This window comes from Carassius carassius, chromosome 8 (genome assembly GCF_963082965.1).
Source record: "Carassius carassius chromosome 8, fCarCar2.1, whole genome shotgun sequence".
Classification (NCBI taxonomy): domain Eukaryota; kingdom Metazoa; phylum Chordata; class Actinopteri; order Cypriniformes; family Cyprinidae; genus Carassius; species Carassius carassius.
This window is the reverse complement of record NC_081762.1, coordinates 35264697-35292358: the sequence shown is the minus strand read 5'-3', so window position 1 is coordinate 35292358 and position 27662 is coordinate 35264697. Positions and strand designations below refer to the sequence as shown.

General features: G+C 44.3%; 14 non-coding genes across 14 annotated transcripts; 4 read left to right on the top strand and 10 right to left on the bottom strand.

Moving 5' to 3' along the window:
- Positions 1 to 497: 497 nt before the first annotated feature.
- trnag-ucc (transfer RNA glycine (anticodon UCC)) lies at positions 498 to 569 on the bottom strand. The gene has a single exon. It is a non-coding gene; the product is annotated as a tRNA-Gly (tRNA).
- Positions 570 to 862: 293 nt separating this feature from the next.
- LOC132145770 (U5 spliceosomal RNA) lies at positions 863 to 978 on the bottom strand. The gene has a single exon (XR_009434537.1). It is a non-coding gene; the product is annotated as a U5 spliceosomal RNA (small nuclear RNA).
- A 1058-nt stretch (positions 979 to 2036) lies between these two features.
- Positions 2037 to 2108, top strand: trnad-guc (transfer RNA aspartic acid (anticodon GUC)). Its single transcript has one exon. It is a non-coding gene; the product is annotated as a tRNA-Asp (tRNA).
- Positions 2109 to 7915: 5807 nt separating this feature from the next.
- trnag-ucc (transfer RNA glycine (anticodon UCC)) lies at positions 7916 to 7987 on the bottom strand. The gene has a single exon. It is a non-coding gene; the product is annotated as a tRNA-Gly (tRNA).
- Positions 7988 to 9736: 1749 nt separating this feature from the next.
- Positions 9737 to 9851, bottom strand: LOC132145750 (U5 spliceosomal RNA). Its single transcript, XR_009434517.1, has one exon. It is a non-coding gene; the product is annotated as a U5 spliceosomal RNA (small nuclear RNA).
- Positions 9852 to 11396: 1545 nt separating this feature from the next.
- On the top strand, positions 11397 to 11468 carry trnad-guc (transfer RNA aspartic acid (anticodon GUC)). Its single transcript has one exon. It is a non-coding gene; the product is annotated as a tRNA-Asp (tRNA).
- A 103-nt stretch (positions 11469 to 11571) lies between these two features.
- Positions 11572 to 11643, bottom strand: trnag-ucc (transfer RNA glycine (anticodon UCC)). Its single transcript has one exon. It is a non-coding gene; the product is annotated as a tRNA-Gly (tRNA).
- Positions 11644 to 11936: 293 nt separating this feature from the next.
- On the bottom strand, positions 11937 to 12051 carry LOC132146087 (U5 spliceosomal RNA). Its single transcript, XR_009434835.1, has one exon. It is a non-coding gene; the product is annotated as a U5 spliceosomal RNA (small nuclear RNA).
- A 704-nt stretch (positions 12052 to 12755) lies between these two features.
- On the top strand, positions 12756 to 12827 carry trnad-guc (transfer RNA aspartic acid (anticodon GUC)). Its single transcript has one exon. It is a non-coding gene; the product is annotated as a tRNA-Asp (tRNA).
- A 3167-nt stretch (positions 12828 to 15994) lies between these two features.
- Positions 15995 to 16066, bottom strand: trnag-ucc (transfer RNA glycine (anticodon UCC)). The gene has a single exon. It is a non-coding gene; the product is annotated as a tRNA-Gly (tRNA).
- A 1409-nt stretch (positions 16067 to 17475) lies between these two features.
- Positions 17476 to 17590, bottom strand: LOC132145807 (U5 spliceosomal RNA). Its single transcript, XR_009434572.1, has one exon. It is a non-coding gene; the product is annotated as a U5 spliceosomal RNA (small nuclear RNA).
- A 1505-nt stretch (positions 17591 to 19095) lies between these two features.
- Positions 19096 to 19167, bottom strand: trnag-ucc (transfer RNA glycine (anticodon UCC)). The gene has a single exon. It is a non-coding gene; the product is annotated as a tRNA-Gly (tRNA).
- A 289-nt stretch (positions 19168 to 19456) lies between these two features.
- LOC132145806 (U5 spliceosomal RNA) lies at positions 19457 to 19571 on the bottom strand. The gene has a single exon (XR_009434571.1). It is a non-coding gene; the product is annotated as a U5 spliceosomal RNA (small nuclear RNA).
- Positions 19572 to 23949: 4378 nt separating this feature from the next.
- On the top strand, positions 23950 to 24021 carry trnad-guc (transfer RNA aspartic acid (anticodon GUC)). The gene has a single exon. It is a non-coding gene; the product is annotated as a tRNA-Asp (tRNA).
- Positions 24022 to 27662: the final 3641 nt, after the last annotated feature.

Genomic DNA, 27662 nt, shown 5'->3' with positions numbered 1-27662 from the left:
TGACATCACCGATTTCAATGACGAAATGCCTTTGACTGTCATTTTGCTTTATTGAAGCACTGTGTTCCTAATTAATGTTGTTCAGTTGCATTGACACAATCCTTTTTGTTTAACGCGCAATTAAAAAAAAAAAAAAAAAAAGAGTCCAAACAATGACCCCTGCAATGGGTAGTGTTTCAAATGTTATGCGACTTTAGCTAATGATGGGTCCAACCGGAATTTGACGGTGCTAGGGCTGTGTCAGCGTCAGAAAAAGCCATGCATTGTTCAGTTATGTGGGTGCAATAGCGTCGGTTGGGGGAGAAACGGCAGCATGCGCAGCTCCTCGTTAGTATAGTGGACAGTATCTCCGCCTGTCACGCGGAAGACCGGGTTTCCATTCCCCGACGGGGAGAGCTAGCTCTTTTCGGCTTCCGAATGATCCATCCAAAAGTTTTGGGAGGAGCCACAGGTCACAGAAGGAGTTCTGCTTCGACATCAGCCCGAGCCAAAGGAGATGCGTTGGCCGGGAATCGAACCCGGGTCAACTGCTTGGAAGGCAGCTATGCTCACCACTATACCACCAACGCAGTCAGCAGTCAGCCACTTGCGCCGTCGCTAAGAAGGCTCGAAGTGCACGAGTCGCCGATAGGGCTAGAGGAGCTGATGAGATCTTTGTTTGGACACGTCACTAAAGAGAGCCTTCCAGAATTTGCATCCCGTCACGTACAAGAAAGTGCTGCCTTCCCATGCCAGCTAAATAAACACTAAGTGCTGAGAGCGCAAACGCAGAGAGTGCAAATACAGACGATGACCAGTGACACGCCCTCCTGCAGCGTGTTGGCGGACGGCCAAATTGATTCTGCTCTTGACATTTCGATGTAGCTCTGCTGTGAGCAGAGCACCCAAAAAATACAGGACACTCGCAAAAGTTCCCCTCCACGGAAATCTTTAGTAAAAGGCGAAAGATTTATGCGACAATGAAGAGACACTCGAGCTGTGTCTACGAACCCTCGGGCCTGTGCGCTGCCCCTGGTAAACCACTACGCTCGCCAAGGGTCATCAAGGGTGACGACGCCTGCCCACATGCGTTTCGTCAGCCCCCCCCCCCCACTCCAAAAGGGAGGAGTAAAACTCACAAAAGTCCCCTCGGTCCACCAATAACCACAAGCCCAATCAAGGCAATCTCTTTCTCATGCCTCCATCTGAAAAGTTGGAGAAAATCTTATATGAATAAAAGAGTCTTTTAAAGAAATCCCTTATTCCGAGGTCACCGAAGCCACCAGATCCAGTCTGTATCCAGATCAGTGGGCCGCTTCAGTCACCCGGATCCAGTCAGTATCCAGACAAGATGGTTGATCAACACCTAGAAAGGACCTCTATGGCCCTGAAACACAGCGGAGACCGGGACAACTAGATGAGCCCCAGATACAGATCCCCTGTAAAGACCTTGTCTCAGACGACCACCAGGACAAGACCACAGGAAACAGATGATTCTTCTGCACAGTCAGACTTTTCTGCAGCCTGGAACTGATTTGCTGGTTTCTTCTGACTAGAGGAGAACTGTCTCCCCGACTGAGCCTGGTTTCTCACCGGGTTTTTTCTCCATTTTTTCACCGATCGAGTTACGGTTCCTTGCCTCTGTCGCCTCTGGCAGGCATAGCTGGGGACACTTCATGTACAGCGATATCATTGACTTGATTGCAAATTATTGCACAGATACTATTTAAACTGAACTTAGCTGAATGATGACATCATCGATTTCAATGACGAAATGCCTTTAACTGTCATTTTGCTTTATTGACTCACTGTGTTCCTAATTAATGTTGTTCAGTTGCATTGACACAATCCTTTTTGTTTAAAGCGCAATTAAAAAAAGTCCAAACAATGACCCCTGCAACGGGTAGTGTTCCAAATGTTATGCGACTTTAGCTAATGATGGGTCCATCCGGAATTTGACGGTGCTAGGGCTGTGTCAGCGTCAGAAAAAGCCATGCATTGTTCAGTTATGTCGGTGCAGTAGCGTCGGTTGGGGGAGAAACGGCAGCATGCGCAGCTCCTCGTTAGTATAGTGGACAGTATCTCCGCCTGTCACGCGGAAGACCGGGGTTCGATTCCCCGACGGGGAGAGCTAGCTCTTTTCGGCTTCCGAACGATCCATCCAAAAGTTTTGGGAGGAGCCAAAGGTCACAGAAGGAGTTCTGCTTCGACAACAGCCCGAGCCAAAGGACATGCGTTGGCCGGGAATCAAACCCGGGTCAACTGCTTGGAAGGTAGCTATGCTCACCACTATACCACCAACTAGGTCAGCCAATTGCGCCGTCACTAAGAAGGCTCGAAGTGCACGAGTCGCCGATAGGGCTAGAGGAGCTGATGAGATCTTTGTTTGGACCCGTTACTAAAGAGAGCCTTCCAGAGTTTGCATCCCGTCACGTACAAGAAAGTGCTGCCTTCCCATGCCAGCTAAATAAACACTAAGTGCTGACAGCGCAAACGCAGAGAGTGCAAATACAGACGATGACCAGTGGCACGCCCTCCTGCAGCGTGTTGGCGGACGGCCAAATTGATTCTGCTATTGCATTTTGATGTAGCTCTGTCCTCGGTCCACCAATAACCACAAGCCCAGTCAAGGCAATCTCTTTCTCATGCCTCCATCTGAAAAGTTGGAGAAAATCTTATATGAATAAAAGAGTCTTTTAAAGAAATCCCTTATTCCGAGGTCACCATAGCCACCAGATCCAGTCTGTATCCAGATCAGTGGGCCGCTTCAGTCACCCGGATCCAGTCAGTATCCAGACAAGATGGTGGATCAACACCTAGAAAGGACCTCTATGGCCCTGAAACACAGCGGAGACGGGGACAACTAGATGAGCCCCAGATACAGATCCCCTGTAAAGACCTTGTCTCAGACGACCACCAGGACAAGACCACAGGAAACAGATGATTCTTCTGCACAGTCTGACTTTTCTGCAGCCTGGAGCTGATTTGCTGGTTTCTTCTGACCAGAGGAGAACTGTCTCCCCGACTGAGCCTGGTTTCTCACCGAGTTTTTTCTCCATTTTTTCATCGATCGAGTTTTGGTTCCTTGCCTCTGTCGCCTCTGGCAGGCATAGCTGGGGACACTTCATGTACAGCGATATCGTTGACTTGATTGCAAATTATTGCACAGATACTATTTAAACTGAACTTAGCTGAATGATGACATCACCGATTTCAATGACGAAATGCCTTTAACTGTCATTTTGCTTTATTGACGCACTGTGTTCCTAATTAATGTTGTTCAGTTGCATTGACACAATCCTTTTTGTTTAACGCGCAATTAAAAAAAAAAAAAAAAAAGAGTCCAAACAATGACCCCTGCAATGGGTAGTGTTCCAAATGTTATGCGACTTTAGCTAATGATGGGTCCAACCGGAATTTGACGGTGCTAGGGCTGTGTCAGCGTCAGAAAAAGCCATGCATTGTTCAGTTATGTCGGTGCAGTAGCGTCGGTTGGGGGAGAAACGGCAGCATGCGCAGCTCCTCGTTAGTATAGTGGACAGTATCTCCGCCTGTCACGCGGAGGCCAGTCGCGGATAGGTGTAGAGCGCTAACTAGCCAATAGCAACGAAGGAAATTCCAGGGAGGCGGGACGAAAAAAATACACAGAATTAGAGGTTCGAATCCCGTCTCGGCCACAAATACCATAAAATGAGTTTGTATTCGTTTTTTCATCTAGGTACACTTTAAGTACGATTAACATATAATAGATGAACTTTGTGAACAAAGATAAAAATAAATCTTGTAATAATTGTTCTTTTGTATGGTGTACAAAATGTGCAAAGATCTTAAGAAACATATACATTATAATAGGGAATAGTTATTTTTAATATAGAAAAATGTGAATAATTAAAAAGAACACTTTGATAATGTTTCAGGCCTTTATTTATAAAGATACGTCTATTTATATGTGTATAACTGTACAGAAAACCCATATATATGAAATATAACTAAAACTCACAAAAAAGTAAGTTTTTCATTTTATTTATAGTAAAGTAATATACTTATAAAAATTAAAAGAAAAAACAAAAATATATAATAATTAAATAAATATACATAAAATAATCATAGGTTATTAAACAACAGCAACAGATATAATAAAAATAAAGATGTGGAGAACAGAAAAAACAATACAAATATGTTTTATATTAAATAATTATGTATGTTTAATGGTAACAGTTATTAACATTCAGTGTTTACATATCTGAGCAAGTAAATAAAATGTAATATCAATTTAAAAGAAAATCAACAAAATGTATACATTTTTTAATCAATAAAACTTAACACACAGTTCAATACAGTTCAAACAAGGCCACATACTTATAGTATTTTAATTAACAAATTGAAATACATGAAAATATTTAAATGTATAGATTCAACAACAACAACAATAATAAAATCTAAAGTTGTGGAGAACACAGAAAAAAAATATATTACACTACCACTTAAATGTTTTTGAACAGTAAGATTTTTAATTCTCACCAAGCCTGCCTTTATTTGGTCCAAAATACAGTTAAAGCAATAATATTGTTGAAATATTTTTACTAGTTAAAATAACTGCTTTCTATTTGAACATATAGTAAAATGTATTTTATTTTTGTGATGAGCAGCTGTATTTTCAGCATCATTTCTCCTGTCTTCAGTGTCACATGATCTTCAGAAATCAGAATAATATGATGATTTACTGCTCAAGAAAAAATATTATTATTATTATTATTATCAATATTTTAAACCCCCCCAGGGATTCTTTAAATAGAAAGATCCAAAGATCTGCATTTATTTGAAATAAAAAGCTTTCTTAACAATATAGATTGTACCATTCTTTTGGGGGGAAAGAAATGACAGAAATTAATGCCTTTTTTTTTTAGCAAGAATGATTTAAATTGATTAAAAGTGATGATAAAGATGAAAAATGTTGATGATGAAAATTAAAATATATATATATATATATATATATTTCAGATAAATGCTGTTCTTCTGAACTTTCTATTCATGTAAGAAACTGAAAAGATTGTACTCGGCTGTTTTCAACATAACATAACAACAACAGTAATAATAATAATAATAATAAATTTTTCTTGAGCAGTAAATCATCATATTATTCTGATTTCTGAAGATCATGTGACACTGAAGACTGGATGAATGATGCTGAAAATACAGCTGTGCATCACAGAAATAAATTACAGTATATATTCAAATATATAGCCTTCCTGATAATGTTCGGGGTTCAGACACACTCTCTCTGTTTAAATCTAGATTATAAACGCATCTCTTTCGCCAAGCATTCGAATAATGTATCTCTTAAATTGTGAGTGTAGTTGTATCTGATCAAATGTGCATTCTTATTCTTTAGCTTGGGTTAAACTAATTAATTTTACTCTGTTGGAACAGCAGCTATGCTAATGATGTCTCTATGTGTCTCTGTTTCTGCTGGGATCTTCATCCCGTGGTAACTAGGATTTACACAAGCTCCAGTCTGGATCCAGAACACCTGAGAAGAGATGATGCTGACCCTCAGAGGACCCCAGATGATGCCAACCCTGAATCAACAAACAGAACTAACAAATATTGCTACAAGTGTGACTGCATCATATAATAATTATTAATTATTAATAAAATTAATAATGTTCATCGTCTGGCTGACTACGTCTTGTATGAATTTTTCTACAAATCCTGTCATACGTGCACAAACTGACAGTCACCACTTATAAGTTATTACTAAATATTGTAGAAACATAATTTTCTGTAAAGTTGCTTTGTAACAATTTGTATTGTAAAAAGCGCTATACAAGTAAACTTGAATTGAATTGAATTGAATTGAAATAGAAAGCAGCTGATTTAAAATAGTAAGAATATTTAAAATGCTACTGTTTTTGCTGTACTTTGGATAAAATAAAGGCAGGCTTGGTGAGCAGAAGAGATTCTCAAAAAACATTAAAAATCTTACTGCTGAAAAACATTTGACTGGTAAGAGTATTTTAAATAAAATATTTATTTACGGAGTTTAATAATAGCCGTTACTAACATTTAGTGTTTACAAAACTGAGCAAGATAAAATAAAGCAAGTCAATACAATTAATTAACACACTAAAGTACAGTGTAAACAAGGCCAATACTTCTGATGTTTTATTTAACAAATGGAAATCAATTAAATAATTTAAAATTGTAGATTAAACAACAACAGCTACAATAATATTAATAATAATACAATTTGTGGAAGACACAGAAAAAAAAACAAGCCTTCAACCCGTTTAAGAAGATCCTTGCTCCTATGTTGCGTTGCCAAGAGATGTTCAAGAGAGGCAGTTCTCAACAGATCTGTCCATCTATGGTCCAACACGAAGACCAGCCGTTCTGAGGGGTCCAGTGTGAGCTGAACGAGGGACGCAGTTATGGCAGATGGTGTGGTGTTCTACAGAAGATTAACAGCATTACTTTATTAAAATATTTGTCTTGGTGTGGTGTGCACATATGAGACAGACAGTTTACACACATAAGTGCCTGTATGAATTATTTATTTACCTGCATCCGGAAGAAACCCTTCCCTTCAGTGTCTGGTGTGATGTTATGGTGGAGTGAGACGGGTGGATGGGTCTTGACACAGCATGCATCATCTTAACATTCCTGAAATATAGATTCAAATTAAATATATCAAATGTATTTTATAATTCATTATATATATATATATATATATATATATATATATATATATATATATATATATATATATATATATATGTATGTGTGTGTGTGTGTGTCCTTATTTTTACAAATGTTTTTTTATTTTTTTATATTTGAATATATTTTCTAATCATTGTAATTTATTCCTGTTATGAAAAGCTGAATTTTCTGAATTATTACTCCAGTCTTCAGCATCACGTCAACCTTCCGAAAATAATGTGCTTTCATCATTGTAGTGACAATGATAATATCAACATTGATTACAATAAGAAATGTTTTGTAAGCAAAAAATCATATAAATAATGATTTCTGGATCATATGACACACTGAAGAGTATAAATGATGCTGAAGAATTCAGCTTTGCATCACAGGAATAAAGTTAACTTAACATAGGAAATAGTTATTTTAAGTTGTACCACACAGAAAATGTTGACAATTTTTTATATATATAAACATATATGTATATGTATATATATATATATATATATATATATATATATATGTATATGTATATATATATATATATATATATATATATATATATATATATATATATATATATATATATAGGAAATAGTTATTTTGAAATTGTACCACACAGTACATGTTGACAATTATATATATATATATATATATATATATATATTTATATATTTGCACTAAAGTCTTGAAAATCACATAACATTCAAAACAGTTGCTATAAATAATCACATAAGTATGATTATATGATAATATAATAAGTAATTAATTGTAAGGTTTTTTTTTTTTTGGTTTAGTTTTTTTAAAAGAAACACAGAATTCACTTTACCTGCTTGTTGGGAGTTTGGCAGCGTATGTTGTTCAAACAAAACAATTTCGTGAAGAAATCTCCGATCGTAAAACGCGTCTCCTCTCCTTCAGAGCGAATGATTGACAGATGAGTATCTGCTGTTTGAATTCCCTGCCACGGAAGAAGCGAAACAGCGCCAGGAAATCTACGTGTGGCCACAAATATATTGCATCCGTAGTGTTAAGCACTACCATAGAGAATGAATGGGAAAAGTTAAGAGAAGTTAAGCTTAACTATTTTCGGCTCCCGCGCGGAAGACCGGGGTTCGATTCCCCGACGGGGAGAGCTAGCTCTTTTCGGCTTCCGAATGATCCATCCAAAAGTTTTGGGAGGAGCCACAGGTCACAGAAGGAGTTCTGATTCGACATCAGCCCGAGCCAAAGGACATGCGTTGGCCGGGAATCGAACCCGGGTCAACTGCTTGGAAGGCAGCTATGCTCACCACTATACCACCAACGCAGTCAGCAGTCAGCCACTTGCGCCGTCGTTAAGAAGGCTCGAAGTGCACGAGTCGCCGATAGGGCTAGAGGAGCTGATGAGATCTTTGTTTGGACCCGTCACTAAAGAGAGCCTTCCAGAGTTTGCATCCCGTCACGTACAAGAAAGTGCTGCCTTCCCATGCCAGCTAAATAAACACTAAGTGCTGACATCGCAAACGCAGAGAGTGCAAATACAGACGATGACCAGTGGCACGCCCTCCTGCAGCGTGTTGGCGGACGGCCAAATTGATTCTGCTATTGCATTTTGATGTAGCTCTGTCCTCGGTCCACCAATAACCACAAGCCCAATCAAGGCAATCTCTTTATCATGCCTCCATCTGAAAAGTTGGAGAAAATCTTATATGAATAAAAGAGTCTTTTAAAGAAATCCCTTATTCCGAGGTCACCGTAGCCACCAGATCCATTCTGTATCCAGATCAGTGGGCCGCTTCAGTCACCCGGATCCAGTCAGTATCCAGACAAGATGGTGGATTACCCCTAGAAAGGACCTCTATGGCCCTGAAACACAGCGGAGACCGGGACAACTAGATGAGCCCCAGATACAGATCCCCTGTAAAGACCTTGTCTTAGACGACCACCAGGACAAGACCACAGGAAACAGATGATTCTTCTGCACAGTCTGACTTTTCTGCAGCCTGGAGCTGATTTGCTGGTTTCTTCTGACCAGAGGAGAACTGTCTCCCCGACTGAGCCTGGTTTCTCACCGGGTTTTTTCTCCATTTTTTCACCGATCGAGTTTTGGTTCCTTGCCTCTGTCGCCTCTGGCAGGCATATCTGGGGACACTTCATGTACAGCGATATCGTTGACTTGATTGCAAATTATTGCACAGATACTATTTAAACTGAACTTAGCTGAATGATGACATCATCGATTTCAATGACGAAATGCCTTTAACTGTCATTTTGCTTTATTGACGCACTGTGTTCCTAATTAATGTTGTTCAGTTGCATTGACACAATCCTTTTTGTTTAAAGCGCAATTAAAAAAAGTCCAAACAATGACCCCTGCAACGGGTAGTGTTCCAAATGTTATGCGACTTTAGCTAATGATGGGTCCATCCAGAATTTGACGGTGCTAGGGCTGTGTCAGCGTCAGAAAAAGCCATGCATTGTTCAGTTATGTCGGTGCAGTAGAGTCGGTTGGGGGAGAAACAGCAGCATGCGCAGCTCCTCGTTAGTATAGTGGACAGTTTCTCCGCCTGTCACGCGGAAGACTGGGGTTCGTTTCCCCGACGGGGAGAGCTAGCTCTTTTCGGCTTCCGAATGATCCATCCAAAAGTTTTGGGAGGAGCCACAGGTCACAGAAGGAGTTCTGCTTCGACATCAGCCCGAGCCAAAGGACATGCGTTGGCCTGGAATCGAACCCAGGTCAACTGCTTGGAAGGCAGTTATGCTCACCACTATACCACCAACGCAGTCAGCAGTCAGCCACTTGCGCCGTCGTTAAGAAGGCTCGAAGTGCACGAGTAGCCGATAGGGCTAGAGGAGCTGATGAGATCTTTGTTTGGACCCGTCACTAAAGAGAGCCTTCCAGAATTTGCATCCCGTCACGTACAAGAAAGTGCTGCCTTCCCATGCCAGCTAAATAAACACTAAGTGCTGACAGCGCAAACGCAGAGAGTGCAAATACAGACGATGACCAGTGGCACGCCCTCCTGCAGCGTGTTGGCGGACGGCCAAATTGATTCTGCTCTTGACATTTCGATGTAGCTCTGCTGTGAGCAGAGCACCCAAAAATACAGGTCACTCGCAAAAGTTCCTCTTCACGGAAATCTTTAGTAAAAGGCGAAAGATTTATGCGACAATGAAAAGAAACTCGAGCTGTGTCTATGACCCCTCGGGCCTGTGCGCTGCCTCTGGTAAACCACTACGCTCGCCAAGGGTCATCAAGGGTGACGACGCCTGCCCACATGCGTTTCGTCAGCCCCCCCCCCCACTCCAAAAGGGAGGAGTAAAACTCACAAAAGTCCCCTCGGTCCACCAATAACCACAAGCCCAATCAAGGCAATCTCTTTCTCATGCCTCCATCTGAAAAGTTGGAGAAAATCTTATATGAATAAAAGAGTCTTTTAAAGAAATCCCTTATTCCGAGGTCACCGTAGCCACCAGATCCAGTCTGTATCCAGATCAGTGGGCCGCTTCAGTCACCCGGATCCAGTCAGTATCCAGACAAGATGGTTGATCAACACCTAGAAAGGACCTCTATGGCCCTGAAACACAGCGGAGACCGGGAAAACTAGATGAGCCCCAGATACAGATCCCCTGTAAAGACCTTGTCTCAGACGACCACCAGGACAAGACCACAGGAAACAGATGATTCTTCTGCACAGTCTGAATTTTCTGCAGCCTGGAGCTGATTTGCTGGTTTCTTCTGACCAGAGGAGAACTGTCTCCCCGACTGAGCCCCCCCACTCCAAAAGGGAGGAGTAAAACTCACAAAAATCCCCTCGGTCCACCAATAACGACAAGCCCAATCAAGGCAATCTCTTTCTAATGCCTCCATCTGAAAAGTTGGAGAAAATCTTATATGAATAAAAGAGTCTTTTAAAGAAATCCCTTATTCCGAGGTCACCGTAGCCACCAGATCCATTCTGTATCCAGATCAGTGGGCCACTTCAGTCACCCGGATCCAGTCGGTATCCAGACAAGATGGTGGATCAACACCTAGAAAGGACCTCTATGGCCCTGAAACACAGCGGAGACCGGGACAACTAGATGAGCCCCAGATACAGATCCCCTGTAAAGACCTTGTCTTAGACGACCACCAGGACAAGACCACAGGAAACAGATGATTCTTCTGCACAGTCTGACTTTTCTGCAGCCTGGAGCTGATTTGCTGGTTTCTTCTGACCAGAGGAGAACTGTCTCCCCGACTGAGCCTGGTTTCTCACCGGGTTTTTTCTCCATTTTTTCACAGATCGAGTTTTGGTTCCTTGCCTCTGTTGCCTCTGGCAGGCATAGCTGGGGACACTTCATGTACAGCGATATCGTTGACTTGATTGAAAAATTATTGCACAGATACTATTTAAACTGAACTTAGCTGAATGATGACATCACCGATTTCAATGACGAAATGCCTTTAACTGTCATTTTGCTTTATTGACGCACTGTGTTCCTAATTAATGTTGTTCAGTTGCATTGACACAATCCTTTTTGTTTAAAGCGCAATTAAAAAAAAAAAAAAAAAGAGTCCAAACAATGACCCCTGTCACGGGTAGTGTTCCAAATGTTATGCGACTTTAGCTAATGATGGGTCCATCCGGAATTTGACGGTGCTAGGGCTGTGTCAGCGTCAGAAAAAGCCATGCATTGTTCAGTTATGTCGGTGCAGTAGCGTCGGTTGGGGGAGAAACGGCAGCATGCGCAGCTCCTCGTTAGTATAGTGGACAGTATCTCCGCCTGTCACGCGGAAGACCGGGGTTCGATTCCCCGACGGGGAGAGCTAGCTCTTTTCGGCTTCCGAATGATCCATCCAAAAGTTTTGGGAGGAGCCACAGGTCACAGAAGGAGTTCTGCTTCGACATCAGCCCGAGCCAAAGGACATGCGTTGGCCGGGAATCGAACCCGGGTCAACTGCTTGGAAGGCAGTTATGCTCACCACTATACCACCAACGCAGTCAGCAGTCAGCCACTTGCGCCGTCGCTAAGAAGGCTCGAAGTGCACGAGTCGCCGATAGGGCTAGAGGAGCTGATGAGATCTTTGTTTGGACCCGTCACTAAAGAGAGCCTTCCAGAATTTGCATCCCGTCACGTACAAGAAAGTGCTGCCTTCCCATGCCAGCTAAATAAACACTAAGTGCTGACAGCGCAAACGCAGAGAATGCAAATACAGACGATGACCAGTGGCACGCCCTCCTGGAGCGTGTTGGCAGACGGCCAAATTGATTCTGCTCTTGACATTTCTATGTAGCTCTGCTGTGAGCAGAGCACCCAGAAATACAAGTCACTCGCAAAAGTTCCCCTCCACGGAAATTTTTAGTAAAAGGCGAAAGATTTGTGCAACAATGAAGAGAAACTCGAGCTGTGTCTACGACCCCTCGGGCCTGTGCGCTGCCTCTGGTAAACCACTACTCTCGCCAAGGGTCATCAAGGGTGACCACGCCTGCCCACATGCGTTTCGTCAGCCCCCCCCCCCCCACTCCAAAAGGGAGGAGTAAAACTCACAAAAGTCCCCTCGGTCCACCAATAACCACAAGCCCAATCAAGGCAATCTCTTTCTCATGCCTCCATCTGAAAAGTTGGAGAAAATCTTATATGAATAAAAGAGTCTTTTAAAGAAATCCCTTATTCCGAGGTCACCGTAGCCACCAGATCCAGTCTGTATCCAGATCAGTGGGCCGCTTCAGTCACCCGGATCCAGTCAGTATCCAGAAAAGATGGTTGATCAACACCTAGAAAGGACCTCTATGGCCCTGAAACACCTCTAGCCCTATCGGACAACTAGATGAGCCCCAGATACAGGTCCCCTGTAAAGACCTTGTCTCAGACGACCACCAGGACAAGACCACAGGAAACAGATGATTCTTCTGCACAGTCTGACTTTTCTGCAGCCTGGAGCTGATTTGCTGGTTTCTTCTGACCAGAGGAGAACTGCGACTTTAGCTAATGATGGGTCCATCCGGAATTTGACGGTGCTAGGGCTGTGTCACCGTCAGAAAAAGCCATGCATTGTTCAGTTATGTCGGTGCAGTAGCGTCGGTTGGGGGAGAAACGGCAGCATGCGCAGCTCCTCGTTAGTATAGTGGACAGTATCTCCGCCTGTCACGCGGAAGACCGGGGTTCGATTCCCCGACGGGGAGAGCTAGCTCTTTTCGGCTTCCGAATGATCCATCCAAAAGTTTTGGGAGGAGCCACAGGTCACAGAAGGAGTTCTGATTCGACATCAGCCCGAGCCAAAGGACATGCGTTGGCCGGGAATCGAACCCGGGTCAACTGCTTGGAAGGCAGCTATGCTCACCACTATACCACCAACACAGTCAGCAGTCAGCAGTCAGCCACTTGTGCCGTCGCTAAGAAGGTTTGAAGTGCACGAGTCGCCGATAGGGCTAGAGGAGCTGAGGAGATCTTTGTTTGGACCCGTCACTAAAGAGAGCCTTCCAGACTTTGCATCCCGTCACGTACAAGAAAGTGCTGCCTTCCCATGCCAGCTAAATAAACACTAAGTGCTGACAGCGCAAACACAGAGAGTGCAAATATGGAATGAGAGAGTGATGGGACTGCTACGGAGATCAAAATATTGGGAGCAGATGTGGGCCAAGAAATGGAAAAGAAAAAGTAGAAAGATAATGTCAAGTAATGGCCGATGAATAATTTGAAGGTTATGAGAAGGGAAATGTGGATGTAGGAAGATTTGAAGGGAAAATATAGAGCAATTGGATGCAACAAATATAATGAAAAGAGCAAAATGGAAAAGCTCTAGATTGTTTGGAAACTGAAGAAGAATGAAAAGTATGTGTTATGTTTGGGGGACAATGCTGTATTTATATACCAAATAATACTGCTCCAGAAGGAGCATTTACTGAAGTGCTGAACATTGTTTTATCTTTAATGAGGGGTTAGGGAGACTGGATCTTTTACTCCCTCCTTGTCAAATTAGGAGAGAGATGTTTGGTCCAGTAATCCCTCAGAGTGGAATTTCATAATCTAGTCACTGGTGATAATACAATGTGACTTATTTAGTCACTAGGTAGTGTAACTAATATGACTGGATTATGGAGTAGCACTCTGGATAAAAATAATCAAATGTGAGACTTATTAAGTCTCAAAGGGGAGAATGTGGAAGATTTTTATTGGTCAATATGTAAACTAATCAGGCATAATCAATGTGACTCTAGCCATTTATGTATGAAGTTATTATACTGTTATAATCATGCTTTTGACTGTATGTAGAGGCCTGCCTGAGAATGGAATGTGCAGAGAGTGCAGGGGGATAGTATATGGTCCATCTGCACACTCTATTTGGACATTAGACAAAATATATGATCAGACCTCCTTGGTGCAGACATTACCAAAATACAGCATATAGTAAAGTTGGACACCCTATTTTGACATAAGACAAAATATATGATTAGGCCTCCTCGTTTCACTTAGAATAAATTCTACATCCTAAAAGCAAGCTGGAGACAGCCATGAAAGGTAAAAGAGTTGATAAACAGAACCATATGTATGAAATGTATTGAACATGGGCACGCCTTCAGAAGCATTGTATAAAATAGAGAACCGACACAGGCTCGACAGACTGTTCTGCAGAGCTTTCTCGGTTTTATTTTCTCTTGAGAATAAAATCTTTCTTCTGGAAACAGAACCCTGAGACAGTGTGATTCCTCAGATCCATGGCCGACGAAAATACACTACACACGCGGAAGACCGGGGTTCGATTCACCGACGGGGAGAGCTAGCTCTTTTCGGCTTCCGAACGATCCATCCACAAGTTTTGGGAGGAGCCACAGGTCACAGAAGGAGTTCTGCTTCGACATCAGCCCGAGCCAAAGGACATGCGTTGGCTGGGAATCGAACCCGGGTCAACTGCTTGGAAGGCAGCTATGCTCACCACTATACCACCAACGCAGTGAGCAGTCAGTCACTTGCACCGTCGCTAAGAAGGCTCGAAGTGCACGAGTCGCCGATAGGGCTAGAGGAGCTGATGAGATCTTTGTTTGGACCCGTCACTAAAGAGAGCCTTCCAGAGTTTGCATCCCGTCACGTACAAGAAAGTGCTGCCTTCCCATGCCAGCTAAATAAACACTAAGTGCTGACAGCGCAAACGCAGAGAGTGCAAATACAGATGATGACCAGTGGCACGCCCTCCTGCAGCTTGTAGGCGGACGGCCAAATTGATTCTGCTATTGCATTTTGATGTAGCTCTGCCCTCGGTCCACCAATAACCACAAGCCCAATCAAGGCAATCTCTTTCTCATGCCTCCATCTGAAAAGTTGGAGAAAATCTTATATGAATAAAAGAGTCTTTTAAAGAAATCCCTTATTCCGAGGTCACCGTAGCCACCAGATACATTCTGTATCCAGATCAGTGGGCCGCTTCAGTCACCCGGATCCAGTCAGTATCCAGACAAGATGGTGGATCAACACCTAGAAAGGATCTCTATGGCCCTGAAACACAGCGGAGACCGGGACAACTAGATGAGCCCCAGATACAGATCCCCTGTAAAGACCTTGTCTTAGACGACCACCAGGACAAGACCACAGGAAACAGATGATTCTTCTGCACAGTCTGACTTTTCTGCAGCCTGGAGCTGATTTGCTTGTTTCTTCTGACCAGAGGAGAACTGTCTCCTCGACAGAGCCTGGTTTCTCACCGGTTTTTTCTCCATTTTTTCACCGATCGAGTTTTGGTTCCTTGCCTATGTCGCCTCTGGCAGGCATAGCTGGGGACACTTCATGTACAGCGATATCGTTGACTTGATTGCAAATTATTGCACAGATACTATTTAAACTGAACTTAGCTGAATGATGACAACATCGATTTCAATGACGAAATGCCTTTAACTGTCATTTTGCTTTATTGACGCACTGTTTTCCTAATTAATGTTGTTCAGTTGCATTGACACAATCCTTTTTGTTTAAAGCGCAATTAAAAAAAAAAAAAAAAAAAAAAGTCCAAACAATGACCCCTGCAACGGGTAGTGTTCCAAATGTTATGCGACTTTAGCTAATGATGGGTCCATCCGGAAATTGACGGTGCTAGGGCTGTGTCAGCGTCAGAAAAAGCCATGCATTGTTCAGTTATGTCGGTGCAGTAGCGGCGGTTGGGGGAGAAACAGCAACATGCGCAGATCCTTGTTAGTATAGTGGACAGTATCTCCACCTGTCACGCGGAAGACCTGGGTTCGATTCTCCGACAGGGAGTGCTAGCTCTTTTCGGCTTCCGAACAATCCATCCAAAAGTTTTGGGAGGAGCCACAGGTCACAGAAGGAGTTCTGCTTCGACATCAGCCCGAGCCAAAGGACATGCGTTGGCCGGGAATCGAACCCGGGTCAACTGCTTGGAAGGCAGCTATGCTCACCACTATACCACCAACGCAGTCAGCAGTCAGCAGTCAGCAGTCAGCCACTTGCGCCGTCGTTAAGAAGGCTCGAAGTGCACGAGTCGCCGATAGGGCTAGAGGAGCTGATGAGATCTTTGTTTGGACCCGTCACTAAAGAGAGCCTTCCAGAGTTTGCATCCCGTCACGTACAAGAAAGTGCTGCCTTCCCATGCCAGCTAAATAAACACTAAGTGCTGACAGCGCAAACGCAGAGAGTGCAAATACAGACGATGACCAGTGGCACGCCCTCCTGCAGCGTGTTGGCGGACGGCCAAATTGATTCTGCTATTGCATTTTGATGTAGCTCTGTCCTCGGTCCACCAATAACCACAAGCCCAATCAAGGCAATCTCTTTCTCATGCCTCCATCTGAAAAGTTGGAGAAAATCTTATATGAATAAAAGAGTCTTTTAAAGAAATCCCTTATTCCGAGGTCACCGTAGCCACCAGATCCAGTCTCTATCCAGATCAGTGGGCCGCTTCAGTCACCCGGATCCAGTCAGTATCCAGACAAGATGGTTGATCAACACCTAGAAAGGACCTCTATGGCCCTGAAACACCTCTAGCCCTATCGGACAACTAGATGAGCCCCAGATACAGATCCCCTGTAAAGACCTTGTCTCAGACGACCACCAGGACAAGACCACAGGAAACAGATGATTCTTCTGCACAGTCTGACTTTTCTGCAGCCATGAGCTGATTTGCTGGTTTCTTCTGACCAGAGGAGAACTGCGACTTTAGCTAATGATGGGTCCATCCAGAATTTGACGGTGCTAGGGCTGTGTCAGCGTCAGAAAAAGCCATGCATTGTTCAGTTATGTCGGTGCAGTAGCGTAGGTTGGGGGAGAAACGGCAGCATGTGCAGCTCATCGTTAGTATAGTGGACAGTATCTCCGCCTGTCACGCGGAAGACCGGGGTTCGATACCCCGACGGGGAGAGCTAGCTCTTTTCGGCTTCCAAACAATCCATCCAAAAGTTTTGGGAGGAGCCACAGGTCACAGAAGGAGTTCTGCTTCGACATCAGCCCGAGCCAAAGGACATGCGTTGGCCAGGAATCGAACCCAGGTCAACTGCTTGGAAGGCAGCTATGCTCACCACTATACCACCAACGCAGTCAGCAGTCAGCCACTTGCGCCGTCGCTAAGAAGGCTCGAAGTGCATGAGTCGCCGATAGGGCTAGAGGAGCTGATGAGATCTTTGTTTGGACCCGTCACTAAAGAGAGCCTTCCAGAATTTGCATCCCGTCACGTACAAGAAAGTGCTGCCTTCCCATGCCAGCTAAATAAACACTAAGTGCTGACAGCGCAAACGCAGAGAGTGCAAATACAGACGATGACCAGTGGCACGCCCTCCTGCAGCGTGTTGGCGGACGGCCAAATTGATTCTGCTCTTGACATTTCGATGTAGCTCTGCTGTGAGCAGAGCACCCAAAAATACAGGTCACTCGCAAAAGTTCCCCTCCACGGAAATCTTTAGTAAAAGGCGAAAGATTTATGCGACAATGAAGAGAAACTCGAGCTGTGTCTACGACCCCTCGGGCCTGTGCGCTGCCTCTGGTAAACCACTATGCTCGCCAAGGGTCATCAAGGGTGACGACGCCTGCCCACATGCGTTTCGTCAGCCCCCCCCCCCCACTCCAAAAGGGAGGAGTAAAACTCACAAAAGTCCCCTCGGTCCACCAATAACCACAAGCCCAATCAAGGCAATCTCTTTCTCATGCCTCCATCTGAAAAGTTGGAGAAAATCTTATATGAATAAAAGAGTCTTTTAAAGAAATCCCTTATTCCGAGGTCACCGTAGCCACCAGATCCAGTCTGTATCCAGATCAGTGGGCCGCTTCAGTCACCCGGATCCAGTCAGTATCCAGACAAGATGGTTGATCAACACCTAGAAAGGACCTCTATGGCCCTGAAACACAGCGGAGACCGGGAAAACTAGATGAGCCCCAGATACAGATCCCCTGTAAAGACCTTGTCTCAGACGACCACCAGGACAAGACCACAGGAAACAGATGATTCTTCTGCACAGTCTGAATTTTCTGCAGCCTGGAGCTGATTTGCTGGTTTCTTCTGACCAGAGGAGAACTGTCTCCCCGACTGAGCCCCCCCACTCCAAAAGGGAGGAGTAAAACTCACAAAAGTCCCCTCGGTCCACCAATAACCACAAGCCCAATCAAGGCAATCTCTTTCTCATGCCTCCATCTGAATAGTTGGAGAAAATCTTATATGAATAAAAGAGTCTTTTAAAGAAATCCCTTATTCCGAGGTCACCGTAGCCACCAGATCCAGTCTGTATCCAGATCAGTGGGCCGCTTCAGTCACCCGGATCCAGTCAGTCAGGAGAACTGTCTCCCCGACTGAGCATTGGTTTCTCACCGGGTTTTTTCTCCATTTTTTCACCGATCGAGTTTTGGTTCCTTGCCTCTGTCGCCTCTGGCAGGCATAGCTGGGGACACTTCATGTACAGCGATATCGTTGACTTGATTGCAAATTATTGCACAGATACTATTTAAACTGAACTTAGCTGAATGATGACATCACCGATTTCAATGACGAAATGCCTTTAACTGTCATTTTGCTTTATTGACGCACTGTGTTCCTAATTAATGTTGTTCAGTTGCATTGACACAATCCTTTTTGTTTAAAGCGCAATTTAAAAAAAAAAAAAAAGAGTCCAAACAATGACACCTGCAACGGGTAGTGTTCCAAATGTTATGCGACTTTAGCTAATGATGGGTCCATCCGGAATTTGACGGTGCTAGGGCTGTGTCAGCATCAGAAAAAGCCATGCATTGTTCAGTTATGTCGGTGCAGTAGCGTCGGTTGGGGGAGAAACGGCAGCCTGCGCAACTCCTCGTTAGTATAGTGGACAGTATCTCCACCTGTCACGCGGAAGACCGGGGTTCGATTCCCCGACGGGGAGAGCTAGCTCTTTTCGGCTTCCGAATGATCCATCCAAAAGTTTTGGGAGGAGCCACAGGTCACAGAAGGAGTTCTACTTCGACATCAGCCCGAGCCAAAGGACATGCGTTGGCCGGGAATCGAACCCGGGTCAACTGCTTGGAAGGCAGCTATGCTCACCACTATACCACCAACGCAGTCAGCAGTCAGCCACTTGCGCCGTCGCTAAGAAGGCTCGAAGTGCACGAGTCGCCGATAGGGCTAGAGGAGCTGATGAGATCTTTGTTTGGACCCGTCACGAGAGCCTTCCAGAATTTGCATCCCGTCACGTACAAGAAAGTGCTGCCTTCCCACGCCAGCTAAATAAACACTAAGTGCTGACAGCGCAAACGCAGAGAGTGCAAATACAGACGATGACCAGTGGCACGCCCTCCTGCAGCATGTTGGTGGACGGCCAAATTGATTCTGCTCTTGACATTTCGATGTAGCTCTGCTGTGAGCAGAGCACCCAAAAATACAGGTCACTCGCAAAAGTTCCCCTCCACGGAAATCTTTAGTAAAAGGCGAAAGATTTATGCGACAATGAAGAGAAACTCGAGCTGAGTCTACGACCCCTCGGGCCTCTGGTAAACCACTACGCTCGCCAAGGGTCATCAAGGGTGACGACGCCTGCCCACATGGTTTCGTCAGCCCCCCCCTCAAAAGGGAGGAGTAAAACTCACAAAAGTCCCCTCGGTCCACCAATAACCACAAGCTTTTATGAGCTTTATTACCAGGTATGTTCACACATACGAGGAATTTGTTTTCGTGACAGAGCTCCGCAGTGCAACATAACAGCGACAGAACAAAAAACACAATAAGGAATAAAAAATACAAAAAAATACAAATAGGTGGGTAATGATTGACAATATACAAATTGACAATGTATGGCAGGTATATTAAAATGAGCATTTATGTATGTACATGTATATTATGTGGAAAAACTGTACAATAAGTATGTGTGTTGGATAAATAAGTGTATGTGTATATAAATATAAATATAAGTAGTGTAGTGTGTTCCTTGTATGTACATGTAAATTATGTGCAAAAGATTTACGTGTACGCTAAGTATGTGTGTTGGATAAAAAGTGTAGTGTATATAAATATAATTAGTGTAGTGTGTCCCACAGTTATTATCAGCTGTTCATAAGATGGATTGCCTGAGGGAAGAAACTGTTCCTGTGTCTGGTCGTTCTGGCGCTCAGTGCTCTGTAGCGTCGACCAGATGGCAACAGTTCAAAGAGGGAGTGTGCTGGATGTGAGGGGTCCAGAGTGATTTTAACAGCCCTTTTGCTCACTCTGGATAAGTACAGTTCTTGAATAGATGGGAGAGTTGAACCGATGATTCGCTCAGCAGTCCGGACTACCCTCTGTAGTCTTCTGAGGTCAGATTTAGAAGCTGAGCTGAACCAGACAGTTACTGAAGTGCAGAGGATGGATTCGATGATGGTGGAGTAGAACTGTTTCAGCAGATCCTGTGGCAGGTTAAACTTCCTCAGCTGGCGAAGGAAGTACAACCTCTGCTGGGCCTTTTTCACAATGGAGTCAATGTGAATGTCCCACTTCAGGTCCTGAGAGATAGTGATGCCCAGGAACCTGAATGACTCCACTGCAGTCACAGTGCTGTTCATGATGGTGAGTGGGGGGAGTGCAGGGGGGTTTCTCCTGAAGTCCATGATCATCTCCACTGTTTTGAGCGTGTTAAGCTCCAGGTTGTTGAGACTGCACCAGACAGCCAGCTCTTTAACCTCCTGTCTGTAAGCAGACTCGTCACCGTCCTGAATGAGGCCGATGAGTGTGGTGTCATCTGCAAACTTCAGGAGCTTGACAGAGGGGTCCTCAGATGTGCAATCGTTAGTGTACAGGGAGAAGAGCAGTGGGGAGAGAACACAGCCCTGGGGAGCTCCGGTGCTGATTGTACGGGTGCTGGATGTGTATTTTCCCAGCCTCACTAGCTGCTGCCTGTCTGTCAGGAAGCTGTTGAGCCACTGACAGACAGAGGTGGGCACGGAGAGCTGAGTTAGTTTGGGCAAGAGGAGGTTTGGGATGATCGTGTTAAAGGCCGAGCTGAAGTCCACAAACAGGATCCTCACATAGGTTCCCGATCTGTCTAGGTGTTGCAGAACATAATGCAGTCCGATGTTTACTGCATCGTCCACAGACCTGTTTGCTCTGTAGGCAAACTGAAGAGGATCTAGCAAGGGTCCAGTGATGTCTTTCAGGTGGGCCAGCACCAGTTTTTCAAATGACTTCATGACTACGGATGTTAAAGCCACAGGCCTGTAGTCATTTAGTCCTGTAATTTTGGGTTTCTTTGGGATGGGGATGATGGTGGAGCGTTTGAAGCATGAAGGGACTTCGCACAGCTCCAGTGATCTGTTGAAGATCTTTGTGAAGATGGGGGCCAGCTGGTCAGCACAGGATTTCAGACAGGCTGGTGTAACACAATCTGGGCCTGGTGCTTTTTTCCTTTTCTGCTTCCGGAAGACCTGGCGCACCGCATCCTCGCTGATCTGTATTGCAGGTGTGGGGGAGAGGGCCAAAATCAAGGCAATCTCTTTCTCATGCCTCCATCTGAAAAGTTGGAGAAAATCTTATATGAATAAAAGAGTATTTTAAAGAAATCCCTTATTCCGAGGTCACCGTAGCCACCAGATCCAGTCTGTATACAGATCAGTGGGCCGCTTCAGTCACCCGGATCCAGTCAGTATCCAGACAAGATGGTTGATCAACACCTAGAAAGGACCTCTATGGCCCTGAAACACCTCTAGCCCTATCGGACAACTAGATGAGCCCCAGGTACAGATCCCCTGTAAAGAAAAATGATTAAAGACCTTGTCTCAGACGACCACCAGGACAAGACCACAGGAAACAGATGATTCTTCTGCACAGTCTGACTTTTCTGCAGCCTGGAGCTGATTTGCTGGTTTCTTCTGACCAGAGGAGAACTGTCTCCCCGACTGTGCCTGGTTTCTCACCGGGTTTTTTCTCCATTTTTTCACTGATCGAGTTTTGGTTCCTTGCCTCTGTCGCCTCTGGCAGGCATAGCTAAGGACACTTCATGTACAGCGATATCGTTGACTTGATTGCAAATTATTGCACAGATACTATTTAAACTGAACTTAGCTGAATGATGACATCATCAATTTCAATGACGAAATGCCTTTAACTGTCATTTTGCTTTATTGACGCACTGTGTTCCTAATTAATGTTGTTCAGTTGCATTGACACAATCCTTTTTGTTTAAAGCGCAATTTAAAAAAAAAAAAAAAAAAAAAAAAGAGTCCAAACAATGACCCCTGCAACGGGTAGTGTTCCAAATGTAATGCCACTTTAGCTAATGATGGGTCCATCCGGAATTTGATGGTGCTAGGGCTGTGTCAGCGTCAGAAAAAGCCATGCATTGTTCAGTTATGTCGGTGCAGTAGCGTCGGTAGGGGGAGAAACAGCAACATGCGCAGCTCCTCATTAGTATAGTGGACAGTATCTCCGCCTGTCACACGGAAGACCAGGGTTCGATTCCCCGACAGGGAGAGCTAGCTCTTTTCGGCTTCTGAACGATCCATCCAAAAGTTTTGGGAGGAGCCACAGGTCACAGAAGGAGTTCTGCTTCGACATCAGCCCGAGCCAAAGGACATGCGTTGGCCGGGAATAGAACCCGGGTCAACTGCTTGGAAGGCAGCTATGCTCACCACTATACCACCAACGCAGTCAGCAGTCAGCAGTCAGCCACTTGCGCCGTCGTTAAGAAGGCTCGAAGTGCACGAGTCGCCGATAGGGCTAGAGGAGCTGATGAGATCTTTGTTTGGACCCGTCACTAAAGAGAGCCTTCCAGAGTTTGCATCCCGTCACGTACAAGAAAGTGCTGCGTTCCCATGCCAGCTAAATAAACACTAAGTGCTGTCAGCGCAAACGCAGAGAGTGCAAATACAGACGATGACCAGTGGCACGCCCTCCTGCAGCGTGTCGGCGGACGGCCAAATTGATTCTGCTATTGCATTTTGATGTAGCTCTGTCCTCGGTCCACCAATAACCACAAGCCCAATCAAGGCAATCTCTTTCTCATGCCTCCATCTGAAAAGTTGGAGAAAATCTTATATGAATAAAAGAGTCTTTTAAAGAAATCCCTTATTCCGAGGTCACCGTAGCCACAAGATCCATTCTGTATCCAGATCAGTGGGCCGCTTCAGTCACCCGGATCCAGTCAGTATCCAGACAAGATGGTGGATCAACACCTAGAAAGGACCTCTATGGTCCTGAAACACAGCGGAGACCGGAACAACTAGAAGAGCCCCAGATACAGATCCCCTGTAAAGACCTTGTCTTAGACGACCACCAGGACAAGACCACAGGAAACAGATGATTCTTCTGCACAGTCTGACTTTTCTGCAGCCTGGAGCTGATTTGATGGTTTCTTCTGACCAGAGGAGAACTGTCTCCAAAACTGAGCCTGGTTTCTCACCGGGTTTTTTCTCCATTTTTTCACCGATCGAGTTTTGGTTCCTTGCGTCTGTCGCCTCTGGCAGGCATAGCTGGGGACACTTCATGTACAGCGATATCGTTGACTTGATTGCAAATTATTGCACAGATACTATTTAAACTGAACTTAGCTGAATGATGACATCATCAATTTCAATGACGAAATGCCTTTAACTGTCATTTTGCTTTATTGACGCACTGTGTTCCTAATTAATGTTGTTCAGTTGCATTGACACAATCCTTTTTGTTTAAAGCGCAATTTAAAAAAAAAAAAAAAAAAGAGTCCAAACAATGACCCCTGCAACGGGTAGTGTTCCAAATGTTATGCGACTTTAGCTAATGATGGGTCCATTTGGAATTTGACGGTGCTAGGGCTGTGTCAGCATCAGAAAAAGCCATGCATTGTTCAGTTATGTCGGTGCAGTAGCGTCAGTTTGAGGAGAAACAGCAAAATGCAAAGCTCCTCGTTAGTATAATGGACAGTATCTCCGCCTGTCACGCGGAAGACCGGGGTTCGATTCCCCGACGGGGAGAGCTAGCTCTTTTCGGCTTCCGAACGATCCATCCAAAAGTTTTGGGAGGAGCCACAGGTCACAGAAGGAGTTCTGCTTCGACATCAGCCCGAGCCAAAGGACATGCGTTGGCCGGGAATCGAACCCGGGTCAACTGCTTGGAAGGCAGCTATGCTCACCACTATACCACCGACACAGTCAGCAGTCAGCCACTTGCGCCGTCGTTAAGAAGGCTCGAAGTGCACGAGTCGCCGATAGGGCTAGAGGAGCTGATGAGATCTTTGTTTGGACCCGTCACTAAAGAGAGCCTTCCAGAGTTTGCATCCCGTCACGTACAAGAAAGTGCTGACTTCCCATGCCAGCTAAACAAACACTAAGTGCTGACAGCGCAAACGCAGAGAGTGCAAATACAGACGATGACCAGTGGCACGCCCTCCTGCAGCGTGTTGACGGACGGCCAAATTGATTCTGCTATTGCATTTTGATGTAGCTCTGTCCTCGGTCCACCAATAACCACAAGCCCAATCAAGGCAATCTCTTTCTCATGCCTCCGTCTGAAAAGTTGGAGAAAATCTTATATGAATAAAAGAGTCTTTTAAAGAAATCCCTTATTCCGAGGTCACCGTAGCCACCAGATCCATTCTGTATCCAGATCAGTGGGCCGCTTCAGTCACCCGGATCCAGTCAGTATCCAGACAAGATGGTGGATCAACACCTAGAAAGGACCTCTATGGCCCTGAAACACAGCGGAGACCGGAACAACTAGATGAGCCCCAGATAGAGATCCCCTGTAAAGACCCTGTCTTAGACGACCACCAGGACAAGACCACAGGAAACAGATGATTCTTCTGCACAGTCTGACTTTTCTGCAGCCTGGAGCTGATTTGCTGGTTTCTTCTGACCAGAGGAGAACTGTCTCCCCGACTGAGCCTGGTTTCTCACCGGGTTTTTTCTCCATTTTTTCACCGATCGAGTTTTGGTTCCTTGCCTCTGTCGCCTCTGGCAGGCATAGCTGGGGACACTTCATGTACAGCGATATCGTTGACTTGATTGCAAATTATTGCACAGATACTATTTAAACTGAACTTAGCTGAATGATGACATCATCGATTTCAATGACGAAATGCCTTTAACTGTCATTTTGCTTTATTGACGCACTGTGTTCCTAATTAATGTTGTTCAGTTGCATTGACACAATCCTTTTTGTTTAAAGCGCAATTAAAAAAAAAAAAAAAAAGAGTCCAAACAATGACCCCTGCAACGGGTAGTGTTCCAAATGTTATGCGACTTTAGCTAATTATGGGTCCATCCAGAATTTGGCGGTGCTAGGGCTGTGTCAGCGTCAGAAAAAGCCATGCATTGTTCAGTTATGTCGGTGCAGTAGCGTTGGTTGGGGGAGAAACAGCAACATGCGCAGCTCCACGTTAGTATAGTGGACAGTATCTCCGCCTGTCACGCCGAAGACCGGGGTTTGATTCCCCGACGGGGAGAGCTAGTTCTTTTTGGCTTCCGAACGATCCATCCAAAAGTTTTGGGAGGAGCCACAGGTCACAGAAGGAGTTCCGCTTCGACATCAGCCCGAGCCAAAGGACATGCGTTGGCCGGGAATCGAAACCGGGTAAACAGCTTGGAAGGCAGCTATGCTCACCACTATACCACCAACGCAGTCAGCAGTCAGCCACTTGCGCCGTCGTTAAGAAGGCTCGAAGTGCACGAGTCGCCGATAGGGCAAGAGGAGCTGATGAGATCTTTGTTTGGACCCGTCACTAAAGAGAGCCTTCCAGAGTTTGCATCCCGTCACGTACAAGAAAGTGCTGCCTTCCCATGCCAGCTAAATAAACACTAAGTGCTGACAGCGCAAACGCAGAGAGTGCAAATACAGAGGATGACCAGTGGCACGCCTTCCTGCAGCGTGTTGGCGGACGGCCAAATTGATTCTGCTATTGCATTTTGATGTAGCTCTGTCCTCGGTCCACCGATAACCACAAGCCCAATCAAGGCAATCTCTTTCTAATGCCTCCATCTGAAAAGTTGGAGAAAATCTTATATGAATAAAAGAGTCTTTTAAAGAAATCCCTTATTCCGAGGTCACCGTAGCCACCAGATCCATTCTGTATCCAGATCAGTGGGCCACTTCAGTCACCCGGATCCAGTCGGTATCCAGACAAGATGGTGGATCAACACCTAGAAAGGACCTCTATGGCCCTGAAACACAGCGGAGACCGGGACAACTAGATGAGCCCCAGATACAGATCCCCTGTAAAGACCTTGTCTTAGACGACCACCAGGACAAGACCACAGGAAACAGATGATTCTTCTGCACAGTCTGACTTTTCTGCAGCCTGGAGCTGATTTGCTGGTTTCTTCTGACCAGAGGAGAACTGTCTCCCCGACTGAGCCTGGTTTTCACCGGGTTTTTTCTCCATTTTTTCACTGATCGAGTTTTGGTTCCTTGCCTCTGTCGCCTCTGGCAGGCATAGCTGGGGACACTTCATGTACAGCGATATCGTTTACTTGATTGCAAATTATTGCACAGATACTATTTAAACTGAACTCAGCTGAATGATGACATCATCGATTTCAATGACGAAATGCCTTTAACTGTCATTTTGCTTTATTGACGCACTGTGTTCCTAATTAATGTTGTTCAGTGGCATTGACACAATCCTTTTTTGTTTAAAGCGCAATTAAAAAAAGTCCAAACAATGACCCCTGCAACGGGTAGTGTTCCAAATGTTATGCGACTTTAGCTAATGATGGGTCCATCCGGAATTTGGACGGTGCTTGGGCTGTGTCAGCGTCAGAAAAAGCCATGCATTGTCCAGTTATGTCGGTGCAATAGCGTCGGTTTGGGGAGAAACAGCAAAATGCACAGCTCCTCGTTAGTATACTGGACAGTATCTCCGCCTGTCACGCGAAGGCCAGTCGCGGATAGGTGTAGAGCGCTGACTAGCCAATAGGAACGAAGGCAATTCCAGGGAGGCGGGACGAAAAAAATACACAGAATTAGAGGTTCGAATCCCGTCTCGGCCACAAATACCATTAAATTAGTTTGTATTCGTTTTTTCATCTAGATACACTGTAGGTACGATTAACATATAATAAACGAACTTTGTGAACAAAGATAAAATAAATATTGTAATAATTGTTGTTTTGTAGGATGTAAAAAATGTGCAACGATCTTAAGAAACAAATTTATTTTTAATATAGAAAATTGTGAATTATTAAAAAGAATATTTTGATAATGTTTCAGGCCTTTATTTTTAAAGAGACATCTATTTATATTTGTATAACTGTGTACAGAAAACCCATATATATGTAATATAACTAACACTCACAAAAAAGTAAGTTTTCCATTTTATTTATAGTAAAGTAATTACTTATATACTTATTATAAAAATGATAAGAAAAACTAACCAAAATATATAATGATTAAATAAATATATCTTAATAAATTTTAATAAATATTTACATTATAATAGGGAATAGGTATTTTTAATATAGAACAATTAGTATAATTAAAAAAGAACATTTGGTAATGTTTCAGGCCTTTATTTTTAAAGAGAAATTCATTTTATATTTGTATAACTATGTACAGAAAACCCATATATATATATATATATATATATATATATATATATATATATATATATATATATATA